Raw genomic sequence first — 7,129 nt, forward strand, 5'->3', positions numbered from 1 at the left:
TTCTGTATCACAATGAGATACTCTAGCAACTAATTACAGTGCAAACAGTAAAACGTGAACGTGACTCTTGTCTACTCTCTTGCAATTACTCGTCCACATACACGAAGGTCAATTTACAACACTGAAATTTGTCATCAAAATTTAACTGTCAGTTTGCATTGGAGCATCCCCCCAGAGTAATGACCATGAATAAAAATGGTTTGATATTCAGTAGAACGCCGGAGTGGACCACCATCTCACAGCATGGATCATAGACTACCTCACAAATCGGCCGCAGTACGTGAGGTTGCAGAGCTGTGAGTCGGACAGGCTTCTCTGCAGCACTGGAGCGCCGCAGGGGACTGTTCTGGCTCCATTCCTGTTCATCCTCTACACCTCGGACTTCAGACACGGCACTCCAAACTGCCACCTTCAGAAGTTCTCCGATGACTCTGCGATTGTTGGCCTCATTATAGAGGGGGACGATCGGGAGTACAGGGGACTGACGAAGGACTTTGTGGACTGGTGCCAGCAGAATCTCCTCCAGATCAACCCTAGGAAAACTAAGGAGTTGGTTGTGGATTTCTGCAGGAAACAGTCCTCACCGGCACCGATGAACATCCAGGGTATGGACATAGAGAGGGTGACCTCCTACAAGTACCTAGGTGTTCTTTTGAACAACAAACTGGACTGGTCTACAAACACGGACACCCTGATTAGGAAAGGACAGAGCCGACTCTTCCTACTCAGGAAACTGAAGTCTTTTGGGGTTCAGGGGTCGCTCCTTAAGACTTTCTAGAACTCGGTGGTGGCCTCGGCCATCCATTATGGCATTGTCTGCTGGTCAGGCAGCATCTCAGCCCGGGACAGAAAGAGACTGGAGCGACTGGTCAAGAAGGCCAGTTCTGTCCTGGGCTGCTCCCTTGACACTCTGGAGGAGGTGGGCAACAGAAGGATGCTAACTAAGCTAAAAGCTATGATAGACAGTCCCTCCCACCCTCTCCAGCCAGCCCTGACAGCACTAGGTAGCTCCTTCAGCCAGAGACTGTTACACCCGCGCTGCAAGAAGGAGAGATACCGACGCTCATTCCGACCGACTGCTGTCAGGCTGCTGAATAAAAATAACAACAATAATAATAATAATAATAATTAAATGATGTGAAAAACAATTGTAAATAGCACTGCGATTTATCCCTTTTGTATTTATATTGCACTTAATTGAACGGTGTTTGTTTGTTTTTTCTTCTTTCTACCCACATTCTTGCTGCTGGAGGCTGTAAATTTCCCCAGTGTGGGACAAATAAAGGATATCTTATCTTATCTTATCTTAGTATCGTTTGGATAAATTAGAAAGAGTCATAAGTTGAATTACTTCCAGAGGATGAGACAGTGGGACCATTCATTTGACAAGCATTACTTATTGTATTCGTTTTTGTGAAAATTATTTCATGTTGTTTTGTCACACGCTGAAAGGTGTCATTTACGTATTTCTACCACCTACCCATACATCATCCAAAATAAGAGCTCAAATGTACCTGTGAGCATTTCCTTGCAATTCATAGTCTGAACTCCAACGCCAGAAGACTTTTTCGTCAGGCTGACAGGTTGCCGCTGTTCATAAGCTCAGTGGAGTCATTGACTCTTGGGTCTGGTAGTTGATGATACCCATGGCTGGCTAGAGCTATTGACAATCCCCTTCACTGACAGCCTCCCATTAGTGTGTGCACTTGTGTGTTCATTTGACTCAGTCATCTGACAATTTCCAAAGTGTTTTGAGTGAACATGTGCAGTTATTTTAACCCTAAAGCCCCCAACACTTGGATATTGACTCTGGTGAGGGGGTGGTCTGCCCTGTTTGAACACTGATGAGTCGAGTCAAAAGTAAAAGGCCACATGCAGTGGATATATACTGTATATATTTTAAAAGACTTTTTTCACCTCCCTCTTTTACACCTGGGCATGCAGAATCTGTGCACCAAATGATGCACACACCTTCAGAATGCCCTGTACCTGTTGCAATTTTTTTGTGTGATAGACTCAAACCAAGAGACAGAAGCACACGTGAGAACAGAGTCAATAAAACAAGAGGAAAACATCTTTAGACAAACGTCTACGTTCAAGATTCCTGTGCTTGCAGAGGAAAAACATGCAGGTGAGTTTTATTTAATGTGACCTATAACCCAAACATTGGGGCAAAAAAATTATTTTATAGGGAAAAAACAATAAATACTACAAAATAACCTGGTTGTGTAAACATACACAAACTCAAACCAATACTGTCGATCTTGTGGCAGTCTCCTATGGAGCGCCCCTGGTGTGAAGTTACGAGAAAAATAATCTGATTCCTCAATTTACAAATCTGTGTGTTCAATTTGTGTCATCTGTATCCTCGGTTTAGTAATCTGTACCCATAGTAAACTCTTTAGTACAACAATAAGAAACGGAGAAGAACGCACATGAAGAACAAAGGTAGCGCAACGTCATTTCGAAAGCATGCAGTTTAATTGCACTGTGTGCTACATTGTAAATAAGTAAAAAAGAAAAAAAAAAAAAGAAACTGACGGATTCTTGAGAATACCACACCAACCAAATTCTTAGCGGCGATTGTAGCTAAGAAGCTAATCCAAATGTGGCGTGTAAAATGTTTTGTACCCTTCTCTTGACTGACACCTTTGAACAATGAGAACCCTCTGACGCTTTGGGAGCGCTCTGCACTCCGTGGCTTGTGCTGCAAGATGTCACCACGAAATTGACAGGAAAAGCCTACTGGAATACCAAAACTTTATTTGGGGCTAATCAGAGGCACTTTAAATAGTGGCAGTGGGGTGCTTACTCCTATTTAACATCAGATGGATTTTGATTAGTGAATTCTGAACACAGACGCATCCCCCATTTATGAGGCTGTGCACAATTGGGCAACCACATTAATTCACTGATCAATGTTTGCTTCTGTTTAAAACATTTCACTTTTTTCAATTAGGTTGTATAGGTTATAGGTTACATGAATGGTGTGGGGGGAATTTTTTTTTTATTTTGGTCTCATTTTATTATATAAAAAACAAACAAACAAGGGTGTGTAGGCTATTTAAATCTATTGTAAGTCCCTCCCACCCTGTACGTGTGTGTGTGTGTGTGTGTGTGTGTGCGCGCACATGTATGGATAAAATTTCCTCTGTGTAAATAAATTATAAGTCTCTTGAAAGCCTCTTAAAATAGCCAATGCTGTGGATGGATGCAGCATGGTCTGCTGCGATGATGCAAGAGATTGTGCCACATTGCCAGTCACTAATATCCAAAGCAGGGGAAAAGTGACAGGTTAACCTTTTCAATTATCTCGTAGCCTGGAGGGAAAATGATGCCCACTACTAATTAGATGTGGCATGTCTACAATTGAAATATCATTACTCCCTGGGGCCTACACACACACAGTTTCAACATGATATACAGGACCCCAAAAAAATGCCCAAACAAAGCAGCTGGAATTCTATTCCAGAGTATGCTTGAAAAGTTCAACTCAACAGTCAGTGGACTCGCTGTGTTGTACATCTCAATAAAAACAATCAGCCATTGCACTCACACATACACAAATCTCAGTGAGTGGCTGACTAGACTCACACAGTTTGCCCAATCCCCCTACAGGCACCAGTCCAGTCCATGAGGTCATCGCCTGCCGAGACCCAGGATTATAACTCCAAAGGAACCCTTGGAAGCATGCGGTTATATGTTCTGACAGCTCAGCAGTCCGATTAAGCTCCCTGTTGGCTAATGCTAAGCTAATATTAGCTTTGTTGCCAAACCAAATTGCATTTCTCGGTTAAAAAAAAAAAAAGAAGATATACCTTTGCTATGTGCTCCCAGTACATCCTTGTATTTCCAATCCAAATGATTTCAATCAATGTGGGGGATTTATCATTGGGGATTACATGAGGCCAACTTCTAATACTAGATTAAGGTGGGTCATATGCATAGGATTTGGGTTTAACTAGTTTGGCGGATCAAGGCAATAGGAGTGAAAGGTGCTATTGCTTGCCTTTGAGATCATTTTTTCCTCAAATAACGGAATGGACTTAATGCAGTGTTCTAAGCATACAAATAATAGCCCGAATCCTTAATAGAAATGCCAGCGTAACCTTTATCTGGAAGGGCAAACTTGGCAAGAATATGCATTTTAAGCAAATTCGAATTTAAGTTTTGTGCCCTGCGACTGACTGGTGACCAGTTCAGGGTGTATGTACCGGTAGTCTGCCTTCCGCTCCAAGTCAGCTGAGATAGCCTCCAGCAACTCCCCATGACCCTCTTCAGGATAACAAGTGTTGAAAATGGATAGATAGATGGATGGAAGAATTTAAGTCCATAAATCCCAACCGGTTTAATTGAAGATAAGCCAAGTTAAACAGTTGGAAGTGACACAATATAAAGTGAATGTGAGAGCCTTGTGGACATAATTATGTGTTTTTTTTATTTAATATCGACTGCATATATGGAACTTATCGTTAGTGTCGTGCAGACGCCTCGCATATCCAAAGCCATAATTTTTCAAGGGGGGAAAAAAAAATGCAAGCTTTGGTGAGCAATTAACATTGCTTCGTCAAACAGAGAGAGTAATTTGTAACACTTTGGATTGGACAATAATTTGTAATCAGAAGAGACCCTTACTGGAGACTGACCAATAATTAGCGAGAACAGACCTCAAGGGGGCTAACAAACTACAGCGCTTGATACTGCTAGTTTTAAAATCATGTTATGCACCAAGTCTATAGTAGCTTAAACACAAGCAAAAGTCCCAGCTGTTTGCTGATACTGCGTTGCACAGTATGTTCATGCAGTAAAATGAGCTGGATGAGTGCGCAAACTTTTTGGACCGAAAATCGACTTTTCGATCAACCCGTTACTGCGCACGCGCATGCACACGCACGCCATGATGAGCAACAGCCTGACACGGAGGCATGTGACGCACTTTTGCAGCCTGTTAACTATCGTAGCTCACATTATTCTCTGAATGAGAATAATGATAACGATAAAAGATATAGCGCAACAGCTCTGATCACAAGCTGCAATTGCAGACTGCTGGGCACTAACTAACTTCCACAGTGTACATTAACACAAAAAATATATTACCAACATGCACAAAGACCCATAAATGGTTGTTTGTTTTGCTTCTCCTCGACACCCCTCGCGAGCGACTTGGGACCGTCCGCAATCTACCGGTCGATCTCGATCGACGTAATGGGCACCCCTGATGCTGGAAGATAACCTTTTGTAGAGTTCCCATACATGTATATTTAGTTATAATAAATGAGCTCCACCCCACATGGTATGTACAGTAAATAGTTTACTAGCAAGAATGTCGGTCCTCAACATAAAGCTGTAAAAATAAATGTGGTTGTTTGCGTGCTCATTCAATGCAGCGAATTTCATTCATGCCTTTATCAACAAACACAATGAGCCGATAATACGGTTTGGCAGAGAAATCAAATAGAAATGATCATTGTGAACAAAGAGGGAGCGGATAGAAGGACAGTCTTGTCTGAGAGAAATCAACCATCATCATCTCCATCCATATGAGTTCTCCGCTTCATTTTCCCTGTCTTAACACATCGACCAGCGGAAAAAGGCTGAGGCAAACGGCTCGACTCGACGCCACCATGCGTTATCCCTCAGCGTCTGCTTACGCCTCTTTGGATTTAATCAACTCTGACAAACCAAATATCTCTGGAGAGTTTACACCACCACTTTGATTTGTCTTCCAACAAGACAGCAAACTCTGTCTTTGAGGTCAGTCGATTCTCCAACTGTCATGTATTGGAGGGAATCTTAAAAGATGCATGGGCACACTCAAGAAATCTAATTGCGGGAACCGAGATGATTTTACACATTACAATAGCAATTTTTTTTATTGAATTTTTAAAGAACATTTTAACATTTTTGGATTGGATTTTTTTTCCAGCTTCACCAAGTTGTCTTTCAATGAAAACCACATGTACTAGCAATTTAGTGGTGGAACTACTTTTTTAAAAGAAGTATTATTTTAGTTATTTCAAGATCTTTAGACCAGGGGTGCCCAAACCTGGTCCTCCCTGGTCGGTATTTTGCATGTTTTAGATGTTTCCCTCCTCCAACACACCCGATTCAATGATTGGCTCGTCAGCAAGTTTGCAGCAGCCTGAAAACTATTCTGATCATTTGAACAGGGTGTGTTAGAGGAGGAAAACATCCAAAGATAGCGGCCTTCGAGGACCAGATTAGGACACCCCTGCTTTTGGCAAAGAAATACAAATTAGGAAATCAACTACCGTAGTTGATGCGGCTCAAATGTAGATTAGAAATATTTGACTTTAATTCTGACCCAAGCATACTTCAATGTCTAATAAGTTTCTCCATGTTTGCATTGTCTATAAAAAATATATATATTTTAGAGCAGCAGTCAAGTCACAGGTGCTGTGTGCTCCAAGATAAAGTTCTCATTTTGTTTTTAATCATTCCATTCATCATTAATCTTTTTTTTTTTTTTGGTACAAGGAGCCAAATTATATGTCATGACTTCATTTTATAACATCAGTTGTAGAACCTAAGCTACATAAATATCCCAAAGCTGTCTTATCAATAAGAGCCATATGTACTGTATGTTTGCTATGGTCTGAATAACTCTCTGTGATTTTATTACAAATCAAAACGGGAATTATTTCACATATAATGTGTGCATGGATTTAAGAATGGAGTCATATCAACTTGATGTAACCGCATATTTCTGTTTCAAATCATTTGATTATTTTAATAAGACAGTTGTTCTAAGGTTCATCACCATCACTCCGGGTGTCTCTGTATAATGTGTTCACTGAGGCTGACTGTGCGCGTTCAGTGGTGCGTTCACGTACTCTTGCATGACAGCTTAAGTGGCTCCGTCTAACGGCACTGATGTTGCCTGCCATTTGCCTTCAGGGCTTCTCCTCATGCTTTCTCTTCCTTGCTGACTTTTAAAGTGTTTTTCTCCCCATCCCTCCAACCCCCAACCCCGTGGAAATACAACAAACAAAGCATGACTTTAGAGAGAACAAGGCCGCTGATCTCACAGTCTCTTTGTTGAGTCTTCCACAGCGCTCGCCCACTTTCCTGTGACTGTAGTTGCGACGATGGAATGATTACAATTTCT

This window comes from Hippocampus guttulatus, chromosome 9 (genome assembly GCF_054856545.1).
Source record: "Hippocampus guttulatus isolate MCC_2025c chromosome 9, RoL_Hgut_1.0, whole genome shotgun sequence".
Lineage (NCBI taxonomy): Eukaryota > Metazoa > Chordata > Actinopteri > Syngnathiformes > Syngnathidae > Hippocampus > Hippocampus guttulatus.